The sequence below is a fragment of the Hipposideros armiger genome, unplaced genomic scaffold (genome assembly GCF_001890085.2).
Source record: "Hipposideros armiger isolate ML-2016 unplaced genomic scaffold, ASM189008v1 scaffold_4, whole genome shotgun sequence".
Lineage (NCBI taxonomy): Eukaryota > Metazoa > Chordata > Mammalia > Chiroptera > Hipposideridae > Hipposideros > Hipposideros armiger.
Window position 1 is genome coordinate 4,582,845 of NW_017731354.1, and position 19,441 is coordinate 4,602,285.

The 19,441-nt window shown below is 44.7% G+C and overlaps 1 protein-coding gene across 5 annotated transcripts in view; it reads left to right on the forward strand.

Annotated features, from left to right (window-relative positions):
- The first annotated feature begins 2,326 nt into the window (after window positions 1-2,326).
- The window catches only part of CUNH16orf78 (chromosome unknown C16orf78 homolog), a 74,945-nt gene continuing 57,830 nt past the window's right edge, over window positions 2,327-19,441 (forward strand). For all 5 annotated transcript variants that reach the window (XR_002124103.1, XM_019643347.1, XM_019643341.1 and 2 more), the window contains exon 1: window positions 2,327-2,544. The gene's annotated coding sequence lies outside the window, so the exon portion shown is untranslated. The remainder of the gene's footprint in view (window positions 2,545-19,441) is intronic.

The following is a 19,441-nucleotide window of genomic DNA, read 5'->3' on the forward strand; positions in this document are numbered from 1 at the left end:
ACAAGAATGAGCTGGGAGTTGGTCGAGATGTCAAGGTGTCCAGAGGCCTGTTGCCCAGAGACCCTTGGTCCACATCATTGTTTCAGATCAGGCACCTGAACAGCTTTTTCTGAGCAGCGGGACTCAGCCCCACACTCTGCCTCTTTTCCTCTCTCCTCTTGAGCCAGGTGGACTCTCGCCCTCCACCATCTTCCAGCTTGTGAGGAGTCCAGGGAACATTCTCCATTGTTCTAATGATCACAGGTTCTTTCTTCTTCTGGGGACCCATGACATGGTGACCGAGCTGCTCTCTGGAGCCGCATTGGCTTCTATGACAGCTCTGCTACCTGTAACTGGCTGGTACCCTGGGAACCTGGACATGACTGGCCATGTGTGTAGAGTCAGAAGGCCCTGGAGGTAGAAGGGAATGAATGTGTAGACCTTCAGCCCCATCACGGGAGCAGTGTCTTACTCTGGGTTTTCACAGAAGCTAACCAGCAGACTAGGATTCAAGTGCGAGTGGTTTACTTGGGAGGCGAGTCCACGAAGCCCTGGTGGGAGAGTGGAGGTGAGGCAAAGACTGTCAGGGTGCGTTCGTAAGTCACTCACCAGGTGGCAGCCCACTGGGGAACCCTTGGACTTAGTGCGGAATACAGCCTCAGCGTTGCTGCCCCTTGGCCTGCGGGTAAGAGACTAGGACTTCATCCACCAGCTCCCTGCAGTGACTGAGAGAGCTCCTGGGGGGGGGGCGTTAATTTCCCCTCAATTGCAGTGTGCTCCTTTGGGTGATAGAGGCTTTCTTGGGTTTCTTTAGTTTCAGAAAATCCTTCAGGCAGAGATGCAGCTCTCAGAGTTGGGAGTCGCTGGGGCCATGGGTGCCCACATGCTTCCGCTTCCGGTGTGTGAGGTGGCAGAGGGAGAGCAGGGAGCCTTACCTGCATGCCTTTAGTAAGGGTTTCTGTGTCTGTGCATGGAGGATTACATTATTCATAGCATCAGAGAAGCCCACCACCACTGATGGGTACAGCCGGCATGGAGAAGTAATAACCGCGAGAGGAAAGTGCCGAGCAGGTATTTGGCTGAGCGCAAGCAAAGACTCTCACAGTCAATGATGTGGACTGTGCATTATTAATGTCTGGTTACAATGCTGTGTAATAATGATTAAGCACGCCATTATATGTGTGTCAGGTTAACTTTGTCAGAGTTTATGGCAATATTAAGTGTTATTCACATGCTCAGCCTTCATAATTTATTGCTTATTTAGCATGATGCTGACTTAAAAAAATCTCTGAGACACTTGGTTTGATGACGACCTTGCTTACCCAGGAGTCTAGTTTCTCCATTCATCTGAAATGTTCATATCGTATCGTAACAGTTACCGACTCTGGCGCCCCCAGAGGCAGAGCAGTGTCACTTGGCTGAGAGGATCACTCCCCTCTCCTGGGAGTCCTCTTGCCATACGTATCATAGATGAATTCAACCAACTTTTACGTGACCCCGACCATATGACATTTCTGTGCCAATTGATATGAATTAAGATATGAATTTGAGCCCAATTCTGTCCTCACAGGGCTCATGGTCTAGTAGAATCCTGATTATATGATAGAGAGGTAGATAGATAGATAGATATTATATATCTAAATTACAGATGCCTGCTCGAGAAGGGAGCAAAGGTGAAGAAGGGACTTCCCACCCTTTGTGTCCCTAGGTGTGGGCTCCTGTTTGGTGTCCGGAAAACATCTCTGAAGCTGCCATCATCATGTTGTATTTCCAGAAATGAGTAGCGTTGTCGGATAGTACTCACTGCATGGCCTTAGCTTTTTGTGCTGGCTGAGAATTTGAGAAATGAAAGCCATTCACTGGTAAAATACAAGTGTAGCCAAGCGCACAGTGAAAAAAAAAAAAAGCACACCTTTTTAGAATCCAAGTCTAAAGGTGTCATCAGACCCCAGGTCCCCACGCTTCTTAACAAAAATCCAACTGGAAGAACTTTACTATTCACAACAAAGGCAAAATGCTACCAAGAATGAGGCTCGGTCGCCCGGGGCGGCGCCAGATGCATGAACAGGATGTATCGGGAAGCCACGCTTGCCCCAGCCACCTCCAGAATTGCACCTGGCAAGAGAAACCAGGGTCGGGAAAGCAGTGGAGAAGGCCCACAGCAGATGGGCCAGGGAGAGGGCCAGGGTGGTCCTGAGGCCCAGCGACCTCCCAGAGGTTCTACTGGGGGTCTGGCAGCGGACGAGAAAAGTGGGTCTAGGTCGCATCTGTACCCTAATTGAGAAACAGGTTAGGGTGGGGAGAATCGAAACAGCTTGCTTTTAGCCCTTCTTTACAATTTATAATTCTTCAGACTTGTGTTTTCCTAACTGCCAACCTAGGAGCATCCCAACAATGAAGCAGTTTAAGGCCATGGCACACGCACTGCAAGTAGAACAGTCCCGCGAGCAGCAGGGAGATCAGATGATCGCAGCCAGGCTGGGACATCTCCATCCTTTCTTTGTCTGGAGCAGTGATGGAAGCAAGATGCCAGTGTATAAACGTGTGTGTCAGTACATCCTGAAGGTAAGAAAGGACCTGGGCGGGCGGGCCACTTTATCCACACCAAACCTGCGCTACTTGGTGAATTCTCTAGATTAGTAGGAAACTGCCCCCAACCCACTCCTCTGAGCCGGAACCATCTTGGAAGCAGCGTTTGCTCTCCACACCCAGCAGGGCAGCAACCCCTCGCTTGCGTCTCCTCATTTAAGTGTTTCTCAAGCCTCTTCCTTCTCAATCCCATAAGCTCGCTGTTGTCATAGCCCCTGGTGAGACCAAAGGGCTCTCTTGCTTCTGTTCTTTCCCCTCTTCAACCCGTCTTCCAGAGCCCACAGCAGTGGTTTCTGCTTCCCCAGAGAATGCGGTTCAGACAGTTCATAACTGGTCCTTAGCGCACGTTCCCACCTCCAGCGACCCTTTGCTCCAGTGACGTCAGCCCCTCTGAGCTCACCTTCATTCTGGACACACCATTCCTTACCTGTACTTGTTCTTCTACCCAGCTCACTACCTTTCTGGAACTTTCCAGAACCCTCCCAGGCAGAATTAATCACTTCTCTATCTATGCTCCAAAAGCTGAGGTTCCATGATAATGTTTACCATGTTGATTATGGTTATTTATGTGTCAATCTTAATTAGCTTTGTAGCATCTAGNCATGGGCTACCATGTGTAGCCAGCAGCCAGCGTGAGCGAGTGAAGCAACGTCCTCCACAACTAGACTGAAGAACAAAACGACAGCAACTTGTCTGTTCCCCTTCCCCCAATTCCCCAGTTCTGCTGTTCCCCTCCCCCAATTCCCCAATAAAAATCTTTAAAAAAAAATTGTTACAGAGATGCACAGAGAAAAGAGGAAAGCAAAAGAAACTGCCAGCAATCATATAAGTGACACTTTTGTGCACTCCCGTTTTGGGAAATGAAAGGTAATGCGTTACTGATACTTTACTACTTTTTAATATCTAGGATTTAACCTCTTACGAGTGAAGGTAAAATTCACATGCCGTAAACATGGTCACAACATAATGATGGGGTATTTATTTTTCTAATTTCACACCATCCACATTTTCTTACCGTAGGAAAAATGCCTGTTTTGTACCAGGTTACAGGATGGTGCCTAGAAGTAGACATATGTAATTTACCAGCATATCCTATTGAAAGCTGATATTGATAACATACTGAGAGGTGAACTGACGCTGCAAAGTGAGCTAGTGGATATAAATGTACAGCTGTACGCCCTGCTTGTCCCAGCTGGGGACCTAACAGGGCTTGATGACCTAATGAGCTCATTTGTAAGTCATTGTATTTCCTGGTCATCTTGCAGATTTAAGGTTCAACTGTTTTTTAAATCCCGTTTTTTTGAGACATGCTATGAGTGTTCCTTTCTCAGCACTCTTATTCTCAGCACTCTTACTAGCTCGCCCCTGTCCCACCCCGCTTTTGGGCCATCAGCGTTCTTTTTATACCACGAGCTTCATGGCTTGACCTGTCTGTACCACCCCTCAGAGAGCTTTATCTTACAAGTGCCAGCCAAGTTCATTCTCTAGATGTTGTGAACAAGGTAGAATATGGCCTTTCCTCCCGTGGTGTGTTCAGGTCAGCATTTTGGACAGTGGCATGTGGTCATTGCATTACAAACATGGAAGTCCCATAAAGTAATGTTTTGGGGTAGAAACATCCAGACATCCAGACTTTTAACCTAATGAACTTATTACGTTTTAAAAATGAATGCTTTTGAGATGTGTAAGATTTTGTTTCAGGTGTGATTTTGTTTTAGTCTTGGTTTCCCCCGCTCCTCCCCAAAATGCATCTGCCTTGTTTTCATATTATGTGCAAACCTTGGCATCAGTGTGCCTGAGGGGAGAGTGTAGATAAGCACACTTGAACAAAAGTTGGTGTGGTCATGTTTGTGTATTTTGTTTATAATTTTCATAAATTTTTAGTTTATAATTCTTAATATTGATGTGACTATTAAATTACATGTACCTTTGTGAACGAACTCTGTAAGTTAGAAGCATGTCCTCAGTCATTTATGTAGAGAGTGAAGAATGGGGAGAAGACAATGGCACGCGCCTTAGACCCGAATGCTGAAACGTGAGGATTTGATAATGAAAAATACCCAGAATAATGCCCTCCCGTCCACTCAGGATTTCTTCACCAAATAAGCTTCTGTTTATTCCGAATTCCGTGACAAGAAGCACAGGGTTCTAGTAAGCCACGGTTTTAATATAAGTACTTTGAAAAAATGGTACATTTATTCTGTAGTCAACAAACCAAATTTAGCCTCTTTACAAAATACAAAGGAGACCTCACCAACCAGAAAAATCTAGAACCTGGCAATTCAAATACCATCCAAAGCAAATATTTAATCTAATAACTGGAACTAAATGTTAGGCCTCATGGCAGCCCAACATGCACTAACGAAGTTTTAATAATAGTGTAAGCCCACGTTTACATACCCAAACCATTAACCTTTTATGCTCTGGCTGCAGCCCTCTCAGAGGGCTCAGGACTGTTACAGCAAAAGCAAAGAGTTTATTTTCAATGCCCTAAACATCCATATAACACTCTATATTTTACCAATTGCTTTTACCAGCTCACAGAATAAGTACCAAGTACCGTGCTAAATCTCTACGTGCATTGTTTCAGCTAATCATGGGAATAAACTTATGATTGCTGTTTGAATCTCATTCACAGATGAGAAAACCAAGGGTACGTAGGTTGCCCAGGGCCCTGCCGGAATGTGTGGAGCAGGAATTCCAACCCCCTGAGTCCGACTCTGGAGGCTGTGTCTTGTGTTATACAGCAGACCTCCCCCAGGCACACACCACCTGAGCTTCATGACCACCTTTATGAGGTGCGCAGGGCGGGTAGTGTTACCCCTGTTTCACAGACGGCTAAACTAAGGCCCAGAGCCTTCTAGTGACCTTCCCACAATGCAGCGGCACTGGACTGTGTGGCCCACTTTCCCACAGCACTACCACTGCTCAGGTTTATCCTGACACTAGCGAGAGCGTTCTGCACATTTGTGTTTCTGGTTTGGAATTTAACACTGTGTGTCTGTGTCTTAATCCGTGACCCCTCTAAACGGTACCCCAGTGTAGCAGGGGTGGCATCAGGTACCTCTAAGCATGGCATCTGTTCNCCCATTTCCCCCCAATATCATACATATCTATTACAAATCCCTTGACTCCACTCCCACACTATACTCCATGCCCCATTTGGCCTTTTTAGATAAAGGTCAGAATGTTGGGTCTTTATCCTGGAGTGTCTTGAACCTTAAATGTTGGAATGTCTTAGACCTTAATTGTTGAACCCTAATTCTTATCAGCTGCCTACATTTTACAAACGAAGGCTCAGGGAGGGTAAGGCCCGAGACAGTCCGTGCCACACAGTGGTTCTGATTAGCCTGAATCTGGCCGTGCTGTCCAGACCGTGATGAGCATGGCTGCTGTCCCCTCCTGGGATGCCCAGGAGTCATGCCTCAGAATTAGAACCCCAGGTGCGCCCGCCCATGCTGGCTCCAGTGCCATCTTGAGCGTGACCAGGGACTCACCTGGCTCTTCACCAGTGGCTTTCCTTCTCTCACTGCACAAAACTTCAGGCAATCACGTCCTTGATTTTGGTAGATCTAGTCCCTTAAAAGTCTTCATGCTCAAATTTAAAACAAAGACTGTTTACATATCTCTATAACAATGTCCGAACAATGTCCGCACAATTGGTGGTTTCACAAACATGCCCTGCACTCCTTTCTCTATATTGATTTATACAGTCACCTAATGTGCACTGACTACCTACTATGTGACAGGTATTTGCTGTGGGGACTGCGGATACAGCAGTGAAACAAAATGACAAAACTTCCTGCCCTCTATGGAAGATAGCTGAGGAAGAGATTTGATTTTGTGGTAGCCATATTCTTCTCATTATGAATTTTATCACTGTCATATTAAAGCTAAACCACCCCCACCTGACTGGGCCACACAGTTACAAAAGCCAGACTTTTTCCTGCTGAAACATCCTTAAAAGGATACCTCACAACCCAGGAGTTGCCTACTTTTTTAACAACACGAAACTTTTTTTTTTTCATTTCTATCTTGGGATTTAATCAGAAAATCATCATTATAAATTTTATGTTGTCATTTCTAGTTTTAAATTTAAGTGACTTCAAGGGCTGTGAATCTGGCTACCTGTAAAAAAATGAAAGGTGAAGATAATTATTCTGTTGCTTTGACACATTTTGTCCATTGACAGTGGTTTGCTGGTTTTTTGTCTATGAAATGTTTTAAAATTAAGTTTTAATGTGTCCCTTCAATATCCCTTGTTTTAAAGATATCTTGTTTTAAAACATGCTGAGAGAAGAATTTGATATCGGTGTTTAAGGTCAAAAATAGGGTGCGGAGAGATTGGTCTTGCACGCTGGCTTCCTCGCCCTCCTCCTCCGCGTCGGTGCCGGCAGAGCTCACTCAGGGCTCAGGAGTGTGTGTGCACATCCCTGTGGAGGAGCCTCAGGCTTCCCGCCCCCGCCGCTGCGTGAGTACTTGGACATGCCTTCCCTCCTCAGTGAGCATTCCCTCCCCAGCCCCGTGGCCGACAGAGAAGGGGGCCCCTGACATTGTGCTGTGTCAACATAACAGAGCTTTCCCGTCTCTTGCATCTTTATAAGTGGGTTTTGTATTATGCTGGGACAGTAGTTCCTTAAATAGAATGCTTTCCCATGCGAATCGCCCACGATGCTGAGAGCACCCCTACAGAAGGGGCGTGTAGAATGTAGGCACACCCTCGGCCTGGCCCACAAGCTGAAGGTGGGCTCTCTGGAACATGGAAACAGCCTCACAGCACTTCGCTGGCATTCCGGGGCGTGAAAACAGCGTGCAGCCATTACCTGTGGGGGGAACAAAGAGTGACCAGTGAGCGCTGAGGAGGAGGCCGTTCACAGGGGCTCTCATGTATCCTTGAGACACTCACTCGCCTATTTTGAACCACCTTTCTTCAGATCGTATGTCTCACTGTGCAGCTGAAAGGGCGTTTATAGCCTAGTCACTTGGCAAAACCTCTGCCATTGCTCAGAGAGGTCCGTTTGAAGCCTGAAGCATGGAGCTGGTGGACAGATGGGCTTCGGGAAGCTGAAGAAACGGCCCCACTGCAAACTTGAACAACTAACGTTTCCTTTTGTTCCCCCTGACGTTGTTACTAATGGGGCTCCATTTCTGTAGCTAGAAGATAAATAGAGGCCTAAATAGTTTGGTAATATTTCCACTTCTTCTAAATGAGAAGGCTTGATTTTGATGAAAGAGATGAGGAAAATTGGGGCCTCTTCCTGATGTTTCCATGGTCCACTGAATTATTTCAACTGAGACATAGTTTCCCATGTACTTGAGACGATTTCCCAATGATTGCCTTTAAAAGTCGCTTGATATTAAGTGGGAAGAAAACACAATGAAAATTATAGGCTGTATGTACAGAAATCATAAAATTCCTATAAACTATTTATAGAAGGGTAGCTGGTACAGTATATGTCAACATGATGATTATTGATTTTGGTTAGGATTATGATTTTTTAACCTTTATGGTTTTGGGATTCTCTCACTCCCAAACTTCAATAAATGTATTTTAATACAGTTTTCTTGAATGCCTAAAAGAGAATTTCCTTTCAACAGTATTAAAATCCATGTGACAGCCATTGTTACCGCCAAGGCATTCTCCTCTCTCCCTTCACTTTGCAAGCCACACGTGAGGATGGCCGCAGAAGTGCCTCTCAGATGGGCTCTGATTTGAATTCATCAATAAATCATCCATAATTAGAAGCAGAAATCTTTTCTTCTCTACATAATACAGCTATTTCCAAAGTAGTTCTCTTTTGTGAACGACATCTTAGAAGCTGGGATAACCTTTATTATGTGCGTTGCTCTAATCAAAGCATTATTTTGTGGGGCGGGCTCAAGGTTACATGTTTAAGAAAAGCATCAGGTTAATCCCATTAGGGAAACCATCGAATTCATAAACCTCAAGCATTGAAAAGACCATGAGGAGCCATACAGGTGTGTATAGTTGGCTAGAATTTGGCAGTGTATTTGACAATTGGCAATACACAATAGCCTAGATTTGCAGAGTGCTATCTATTAGAAAACCGATATACCTTGCACAGATACATATTGACCTCAACATGAGACTCTCAGGTAGCTATTACATCAGATTTCGGGATATGAAAATGTAGTGTGGTAGAGGTAAGTTGATTAGGTGGGATTATTTTCTGTCTCCACGTACCCCCCCACCCCTCACCGCACCCCCTGCCCCGCTGTAAAGCCCTGTCAACTCTCTCCTGTAGCGTCGCTCCTCCAAAAGGGCCCTGCTGAACCCAGGGTTGGCGATGCCGTGGTCCCAGTTAGGAGTTAGATCTCACTAACTTTAAATATGAAATCTGTTCTTCCTGGTGAGCAATGAGGTTTAGTTTTTAGGTTTTCAAATGTGATAAACCTCCCTTCCTTGTTTTCTTCTTTCGCCCCTTTCGTCCCTAAGTAGTGTTCCATATACACTGCTGCTAGGAGCAGATTANCTGACCCTTGTTTTCGCTTGACTCCTAGATCATGTGGTGTCAGTGTCTCTTATCACAGGCACTGTGAATGGACTGGCTCTTGGGTACCGGCCCATCTTAGCAGATTCTAAGTTCTTGGAGGACAAGGAAGTTGTTCTAAGTTGACACAAAGGGCTATTCAGCTGAGCTTCTTGATCTCCTCTGTAGCTCTCCTACAGATCCTAAACCGCTGCCTTGTCTTTTTTTTAAGGTGATGGGTTGTCATGGTGAAGCTTATGTTTTTTAAAAATATTTTTTTATTTTCCAATTACAGGTGACATACGATATTATATTAGTTTCAGATGTACAGCATAGTGTTTAGACAATTATATAACTTACAAGGTGATCACCCCAGTAAATCTAGTACCCATCTGACACCATACACAATTATTACAATGTTACTGACTGTATTCCCTATGCTGTACTTCACATCCCCGAGACGATTTTTAACTACCGATTTGTATTTCTTAATCCCTTCCCCTTTCTCACCCATCCTCCCAACCCCCCTCCGATCTGGTGGCAACCATTAGTTCTCTGTATGTATGATTTTATTTTTGTTTTGTATGTTCATTTTGTTTTTCAGATTCCACATATAAGTGAAATCATATGGTGTTTGTCTTTCTCAGCCTGACTTATTGCACTCAGAATAATACCCTCTAGGTCCATCTATGTTGTTGCAGATGGCAAGATTTCATTCTTTTCTATGGCCGAGTAATATTCCATTGTACATATGTGCCACATCTTCGTTATCAAATCGTCTATTGCTAAGTTGGAGGTATGCTACCTGATATCAAACTATACAACAAGGAGGCAAGAATATACAATGGGGTAAAGACAGTCTCTTCAATAAATGATGTCGGGAAGACTGGACAGATAACATGCAAAAATTTGAAACTAGACCACTTTCTTACACCATATACAAGAATAAACTCAAAATGAATTAAAGACTTAAATGGAAAACCTGAGACCATAGAGCTCTCAGAAGAAAGCGCAGGCCCTTGGAAGGTCGCCGTGGGGTGGAAAGGCTCCCCACGCTGTCCCTGTGGTCTGTCCTTGGGACAGCAGCCATTGTGAGTGACCTTTGTAACATGAGCCAGGTCCTGTCACTCTGCTCACAACCACTCAGAGGACCCCATCAGTCTCAGTGGAAGCCAGGGGTGTCCCAGTGGCCAGCGGGGCTCTCCAGCCTCACCCCTGTGGCCTCCCCACCCATCTCCCTGAGCTCTCCACTCCCCTCATCCTCCCTCCGTCCACTCTGGCCTCGCCGTGTGCTCGTGCCAGGGCGCTGGCACTGGCCACCACCTCGCCTGGCGTGCCCTCCCTTCTAATACGCAGTGCTCACTCTCTCACCTGCTTCCAGGAATTGCTCCCATGGACGGCGACTTCCCAGTGAGCCCGACCCTAATGACCCCCTTTTAAAATTGCAGCCTGATGCCATTCCAGCTTCGGAGTTCCTGTAGCTCCTCCATTTTCCCCATAGTACTCATTCCCGTCTGTCATGCTGTATCATTTACTTACGTGCCACTTTACTGCTTGTGTTGTCCACTAGAATGTCAGGTTCTATAAGGGTGGGATTCTTGTCTGATTTGTTCACTGACCTATCCACAGTGCCTAGAACAGTGCCTGATACGTAGTAGGCACTCAGTAAGCGTGTGTTGAATGAATGAATGAATGAATGAATGAAACACTTCTGAATTTGAACGGAAAAAGCCGTCAAACTATGACCCAGTGTTACATAAACATTCAGAGCCACACTGACTGTCGTGTCCACAAGGGTCTTCTCCCACTGACCAGCACATCACTTCTTCCTCTGCCATGTTTTGGAAGTGAGATGATGAGACCCATGTGACGTTTTCTTCAATTTCCGTCAATATGGCAGCTAAAAAAAACATAATAGCTTGCTATTAATATGAAGTCTATTATGTTAGGATAAGCTTTATGTATATTAAGTCATTTAATCCTTACAACAATCCAGTGAGGAGGGGTTGATGAGTTTCCTCAGTTTAGAGATGAGGCCAGAGGCACACGTAGATTAAGAGATTTGCTTCCGGCCAGGTAATTCATAGTGGTAGACTTGGCACCAAACCGAGGGCGTTTGTCTCTAGAATTCATGCTTGTAAACCAGTGCTGTCCAGAAGAACTTCCTGTGATGAAGGACATGGTCCATACCTGAGCTGTCTAATATGGGGGCCACGTGTGACTACTGAGCATTTGAAATGTGGCTAGTGCTACTGAGGAACTGAATTTTAATTGTATTTACTTTTGATTCATTTAAATTTAAATATGAGCATACTGTTGCTCTACTGGTCCGCTGGGCCCCAAACCACCACACTATATGTAGTCAGATATGACCGGTCAAGTGGCAGTTATTTAACTCTTAGTTGCAGCTGTTACTTAAATCAAAGGGGCTCCATCTTTGGGGGGCTCCATGAAAGCTGCAGCCCATGAACTTGATATCCTCAATAGTAATGCCATTCACACGAGGAAACACTGGCCCCTCTGATTTCAGAGCTCTTTTAAACAAACAAAAAAGCATGTTGTCTAAATACATTATGTTCCTTTTTGTTGAAAGAAGCAGAGATCACAGTGTTCTGACACTAATTTGTCCTTATTTCAGAGCATAATTGTGTAAGAAGAAAATAAAGAGAAGCTAATAGGAAGAGGTAGAGTGTGACATGACAGGTTCAGCTGAAAATCACAAGTTACAGCTCGGCTGATTTTTAAATTATATATTTTTTACTTTGGAAAATTGAAAAAAAATTTTTTTTTGTAAATACAGAGAAAAGAGCTACCAGACATATTCCCACCACCTGGAATTAATCACTGGCACCTTTGATTCAGTCTTTTTTCTATGTACATAATATATTTTGAATGATAGAAATGCTACAAGTGAATTCTCTCTTGAGAAATGAAAGCACCTTATTGAGTTAAGTCTCCCTTTGCGTATCGCTCCAGCCACAGCCCCCTTACCTCAGAAGTAAACACTGCTCTGAACTTGGTGACTATCCTTCCAGCCATTTTCTATCCTCGGAAACATACAATATTATTTGTGTGGGCTTTTTGACATTTATGTAAATAATATCGTACTGTATTTTGCCCTGCAGTTTTTCTCACTTATCATTGTTTTCGAGCTACATTTAAACCTAGGTTAGCGTCCCTAACTATTATATGAACATAGCACAGTTTAGCCACCCATTCCCTTGCAGATGGATATTGTAGTTGTGTCCAGTTCGTTTCAGGTGGTGCTCCAGTGACCGTCCTTGGACGTATTACCTAGTGCACCTGTGCCAGTGTTTCTCTGGGACAGACAATTTAAAGATCCTAGGATTCGCTCATTTTCCCTTTCACTAGGTACTTCTAAAATACTCCAGGTTGGCCGTGCCATTTATACTCTCGCTATACTCATACTTCTCAGCGTATGAAAACATTCATTTTTCTCGCACTTATGCCATCATCTGAAGTTGGCCCACTTTGCAGTTTTGCCCATCTGAAACTGGTAGCTCATTGTGGCTTCATTTTGTGTTCCCCTGATTACTAGTGAGGTTCAACATCCTTCCATGTTTATTGGCCCCTCAGATTTCCTTTTCTATGAAGTCCGTGATTATGTCATTTATGCTTTTTTTTCTCTTGAATTATTTATCTTACTGATGTGTAGGAGTTATTTATAATTTCTGGTTAATAATCTTTTGTTTGCTAGATATGTTGCAAATATTTATTCCCCCTTTATAGCCTGTCTTTTAACCTTTTATGATTTATTTTGTCATGCGAAAGTTTCAAACCTTAGATTCTAATGGTGGATTTAACAGGCTTCTCTCATTGAACTGATTACAAATCTCCCTGCATCTTCATGTGTTAAGTTCTAGGAAAAGAGACAAAAACTGATTGATCCGACTTGGTGATTTATTGGCTGATTGTCATTTCTGGGATAAAAATATTTGTGCATATTTATAGCATGTTCTTTAAGGAGCAAAGCTCTTTTTTATGTTGTGTTGTTGTGGTAATGACTTTTTGATATCTAATAATAAAATGTTGAGAGTGGTAAAATCCTTGTAATAGATCTTAAAGCACAAATTGATTTTGCCTTATTGTATATGTTTATGCAGGTGTTTTTTTCTTGGATCGTTGTAGTTATTTGGATCTGTTAGCTATAATTATGCTGAAAATGATTTCAAATGTTAAAAAATTATTTTAAATAACACCTCTCTTCAGACAGAAACCATAGCCGTCCAGAGCCAGTCTGCCAACTCTGCCAGCTGCTAACAGCCTTAGGGAAGCCACTTTCATTCTTCCTTTCTAGGTTTACTCATCTGGAAATTGGGACAATAGTAGTTCCACTTGTGGCACAGGTGTGAAGATTAAATGAGTCGTAACATGTCAGAACATTCTAGAACAATGGTTGGCAGAAAGCATACTGCAGATACTGGTAGTCATTGTCACTCAAACATTTTAAGATTCTCATAAATGAGGGAAAACATTGTGACTTACTGCTCTCTGAAAAGTATATTCACATTAAAGAGTGGCTAGTATCTCTAATTGTCATTTTATATGCCTTTAGCGATACCAAAAAATGGGCAAATACGAACACTGCTGAGAGAACCTGATCAATACAGAACTATCTTTTTTATAGGTCCCATGACACAGTTTCAACCCTGCAAGTTCAGTGCATGCCTACTCTAAACACTTAGAAATCAATCGTTTGGAAACTAAAACCTGAAAGATCCAACCTTGAATCACATCTCCCAAGCTGGCCCTTCACAGGTGTAATTGGATAGCTACCTGTGTGAAGGTTTGGTGGCTCCTCCTTGCCCAGTAGTGCACGAGCCCCAGGCTGGCCCAGCAGGGAGCCGCAGATGTGTATTGGGTGGATTCACTCATTGGTCTGTGTTTAGAGTCAGGTTGTGGGACCCTTTGTTCTTATCACACCCTTTGTGCCTGTCCCTCCCACAATCCCGGCTGGCTCAAAGCCTGGATTAGTGCAAACTGACGCCCTCCCACCAGCTTACCACAGAGCGGTGGGTTTAGAGTGAAAAGGGTTGAGCTTGAGACCCGGCCCCCCACTAACTGACCAGTAGTTGACATACCCTGCCTATGCGTCAGTTACTCCAGCTGTAGGGGACATACGATGTAAACATGTCGGGCTTTTCAATGATGACACTGGAATTTCACCAGAGATTCCTTTGACGACAACAACTGGAGAGTAAAATGAAGACTGATGTAGACATATGACAGGATATGAGCTCCAAATATTTTATTTTTGCCATTTACATGCTCCCCTTACCTCCGGGAAAGCATTTTGCAACAGGCCTACCCCCCCCCCCCCCCCCCAGTTCCTCCATTCAAGAAGGATGCAATGCCGAGCGGTGATGCTTTCCAAGTGTTTTCTGCGCACTGGCAGCTTAACTAAAAGCATCCTCTCTGTTTTGTTCTTGCTGCTGCACATGGGGTAACCACTCTCACCTATGAGCCCCCTAGCAGAAAACCCGCCTGCCGAACAATAGCTGCAAACCCAGCGTGCTCCTCGGTGCAGTGTGCACGGCGGCCGGCGTGGGGTCAGCCAGGCTGTTGTCGGTGGCACGACCCTTTATGAAGGACGCAGCCCTTGCTCTCCCATCTGTACCAGGCTGCATATCGTGTTTACTTGCTATCCTTGAACACAGGGTGTTTTCCCCCAGCCATAAACGGGCTGGTGCGAGAGACCCTTCTCCCGCTGAGGGACTCACTTGTGCACTGAGCCCTCTTTGTTAATCTGCAAAATAAGGCACTTTTCTGTGAAGAGAAAGCAATCATTAATTTTTCATAAGAGCAGCAAAGTTGTGAATAGCCGAGGACCGCTTGAATAAAGAGCTTAGAGGTTCTAAAGAGAGACAGCAGAACCCGGGGAGGGAAGCACACTCTTTCTTACAGTATTTATTCCCGCTCCCCCCGCCAGCCCCACATCACGCCTTTAGGAAGGAAGAAGCCATTTACGCCAGCTAAGAGTTCTTCAGATCTCATGAACCTTAATTCTAATCCCTATCAGCGCCTTCCTAAATGAATAATACAGTGACCTTCAGCTTTGTCTTACGTTATGTGAGGTTTATTTCTAAAGACTGCTTCAGTTTTTAAAATTAAGGCAGAGGCTGTATGTATTCCACTCAATCCTGGCATTAGCGTTATCCCAAGTGTGGCATTCATGTTCTTTTGCTTCTTTGGTATAAATAAATATCAAAGCAGGAAGACCAGTGTGAACTCTACAAGGAATAATAAACTAAAATAATATGGCATTGATTTTGTTGGGTGTCTAAGTGTGTTTTTATGATGGTGTATGTTTATAGCTTCTTCATGAAAGTGCGATGAATTCTGGGCAGTTAAAGAGGACATGTATTTCCAGACATTTCGGAGGAGGGCCTGCTTCCTGGTCGCCTGCCCTTCACCCAGTTGTGCTTCTTGAGAAAAGCCCTGCTGACTGCAGACCTCCACAATAAGAAACTGTAGAGTTATTGCCACTGTGTATTGGTTTTCCAGATTAGTACCAGGAGACCACATTAGGGGACTTCATTTTGGCCGCTCAAGTGCTGTATGTGGATGTAACAATTTAGTGAAGAAGCCGACAGACTTCTTTACGCGGCATGTGTATTTTCTTTGGGAATTTCCTCCCACAAGGGATCTTAGGCTTTGAGTCTTGTTCACGAGGTCTCCACCTTTGGTCCCGGTGAGGGACGGGGACATAGGCCCCGGGAGCCCTGAGCCCTGCTAGGTCACAGAGAGGATGCTTTTACAAAGGAGGACAGCCCCATGTGGATGGACAGCTTCCATGTAATGAACTGAAGACACTTGCTTTTCTCACTTCTCTCAGTCCTTCTTAGGGCTTCACTGTTAATTTTTTTTAACTTTAATTTTTGGTATTATCTAAGTTACTTAAGTGATGCATCAATATTTACTCCTTGAAACAAATGAAAATATTGCAGATAACTTAAAGTCACCTTGGCCCCCTACCACCAATAAGGGCTCCTGTTTACCCTCCACCCTCCCAGTAACTATGATGCGTTTAGTCTGTACCCTCGCAATTAAACACAATATCTGTGAACTAGTAGNCCCTTCCTTTCTGCGAACCCCTGCTGAGGCTTCCATTGGCCCCCACGAAGCCAGAGCGCCAGGGAGCCCTTCGGCTGTTCGGTTAGTCAGTCTTGTGGAGCGCAGAGCATGTTGGGTGTGTGTGTGGCGGGGTGACAGTACATCTGAAAGAACAAATGGGAGATAGGCAGCACATGAGGTTTAGTCAATATGTCACCACCGTTTTTCTTTTTGTTTTATTCAGTATCTCCTTTGGGGATGTCACTCTACATTTCCGTACCCCAGCCTGCAAGATTGATGGTCTTAGAGTGTCCTTCTCGTTTTGAGTTTAATGAGATTCTCTTTCCCCTGGTTTGCTGTTTAGAATGCTCTGTTGTGTATTTCAGCAATCTGTACCATTTAAGGCTAGCAAATGCCAGCCAGTCCGCTTCTCCCTTCACAGGCTTGGGGGAAAGGGTGGGACACGTGCCCTGCACACGCGGCAAGATTCCCCCTTCCCATGTCGTCTCTGTATTGTTGTCTCAGCACACAAGGCTTCCTGCTGCTGATCTCTGCCTTCCCTCATTCGTATGTAGCCTTCTAAAGAAAGCAGGTGTAAGTATTGGCATTAAAATGAGCCCCATGCCATTGCCAGCAGCTACAAGCCCCCCGAGGATTCATGCACTGTAACCCCTAATCCTTTCGAAGCATATAGTAACTTGGGCAAAACTACCCAGTTGTTGGCTGTTAACCCTGGAAAAGAATCCCGCGGGGAGACTTCCAGCGTCACCTTTGGGTGGTTGGGTTCCTTCTCAGAACATGGGGACCAGCTGTTTTTCATCCTCCCGGAAACCCCCCAGATATTTAGGTAGGGGAATATTTATTTTTTGCCTTAAGCATTACATTAATAGAATTCTTATTTATAAAATGCACATGATAGAGAAATGCACAGAGGAGAAGTCACCCTTTCTCTGTATTCACTTCCTCTGCCACCCCATGTCCCCACCTACCCTGTCACAACGTTAACAGTATGGCAGAAAAAGAAAGGTTTTTTTTTTCAAACCATGTTATGACAAGCTGTGTCCTCATGGGTTGCAGAGCATGGGGTCTTGAAACAGTATTTACTCTGCTGCTGTTTCAAGGCCCAGGCGGCCCTTGGGTCTCTGATCCTTAGACAGGGAGCACGAGACACTGCCGCTCGCTTTGTGAGAACAAAAACCGTTCGCAAGGCTGCAAACCTGGGCTGTGTCACATGGTCGCCACTTGCCAGGGGTCCTGAGCGCTTCCACCTATTTACTTATGTGCGTGCTAATTGTTCATTCCCGATTTGCCACTTTCTTACCAAAATAGGGATTTGCTTCATTAATTTTTGAAAAAAGTTTGGGTGAGGACTTTACTGCTAATGAATGTTTTAAATTTCTAGATATGAGTTTTGGCATTTGTAGACATCTACTGCCAAGAGCGTTTCCTTGCCAAGAGCAGGGTATGTACACGCTTCTGCTAAAAACAGGTGTCTGTGAAATGAGTGTGGTTGCTTTTTAATGCAAGCATGAGAAATACTTGTTTCCACTATTATACCAAATACACTGAGTCTTTTACATGGGTTTTAGGGGTGTCTTAAGAGGATTTTGAATGTTGTTTATGGACCTCATCCTGTATGAAGAGCCCCCTTACCTGGCCCACCCTGACCCTTGTTTTCGCTTGACTCCTAGATCATGTGGTGTCAGTGTCTCTTATCACAGGCACTGTGAATGGACTGGCTCTTGGGTACCGGCCCATCTTAGCAGATTCTAAGTTCTTGGAGGACAAGGAAGTTGTTCTAAGTTGACACAAAGGGCTATTCAGCTGAGCTTCTTGATCTCCTCTGTAGCTCTCCTACAGATCCTAAACCGCTGCCTTGTCTTTTTTTTAAGGTGATGGGTTGTCATGGTGAAGCTTATGTTTTTTAAAAATATTTTTTTATTTTCCAATTACAGGTGACATACGATATTATATTAGTTTCAGATGTACAGCATAGTGTTTAGACAATTATATAACTTACAAGGTGATCACCCCAGTAAATCTAGTACCCATCTGACACCATACACAATTATTACAATGTTACTGACTGTATTCCCTATGCTGTACTTCACATCCCCGAGACGATTTTTAACTACCGATTTGTATTTCTTAATCCCTTCCCCTTTCTCACCCATCCTCCCAACCCCCCTCCGATCTGGTGGCAACCATTAGTTCTCTGTATGTATGATTTTATTTTTGTTTTGTATGTTCATTTTGTTTTTCAGATTCCACATATAAGTGAAATCATATGGTGTTTGTCTTTCTCAGCCTGACTTATTGCACTCAGAATAATACCCTCTAGGTCCATCTATGTTGTTGCAGATGGCAAGATTTCATTCTTTTCTATGGCCGAGTAATATTCCATTGTACATATGTGCCACATCTTCGTTATCAAATCGTCTATTGCTAAGTTGGAGGTATGCTACCTGATATCAAACTATACAACAAGGAGGCAAGAATATACAATGGGGTAAAGACAGTCTCTTCAATAAATGATGTCGGGAAGACTGGACAGATAACATGCAAAAATTTGAAACTAGACCACTTTCTTACACCATATACAAGAATAAACTCAAAATGAATTAAAGACTTAAATGGAAAACCTGAGACCATAGAGCTCTCAGAAGAAAGCGCAGGCCCTTGGAAGGTCGCCGTGGGGTGGAAAGGCTCCCCACGCTGTCCCTGTGGTCTGTCCTTGGGACAGCAGCCATTGTGAGTGACCTTTGTAACATGAGCCAGGTCCTGTCACTCTGCTCACAACCACTCAGAGGACCCCATCAGTCTCAGTGGAAGCCAGGGGTGTCCCAGTGGCCAGCGGGGCTCTCCAGCCTCACCCCTGTGGCCTCCCCACCCATCTCCCTGAGCTCTCCACTCCCCTCATCCTCCCTCCGTCCACTCTGGCCTCGCCGTGTGCTCGTGCCAGGGCGCTGGCACTGGCCACCACCTCGCCTGGCGTGCCCTCCCTTCTAATACGCAGTGCTCACTCTCTCACCTGCTTCCAGGAATTGCTCCCATGGACGGCGACTTCCCAGTGAGCCCGACCCTAATGACCCCCTTTTAAAATTGCAGCCTGATGCCATTCCAGCTTCGGAGTTCCTGTAGCTCCTCCATTTTCCCCATAGTACTCATTCCCGTCTGTCATGCTGTATCATTTACTTACGTGCCACTTTACTGCTTGTGTTGTCCACTAGAATGTCAGGTTCTATAAGGGTGGGATTCTTGTCTGATTTGTTCACTGACCTATCCACAGTGCCTAGAACAGTGCCTGA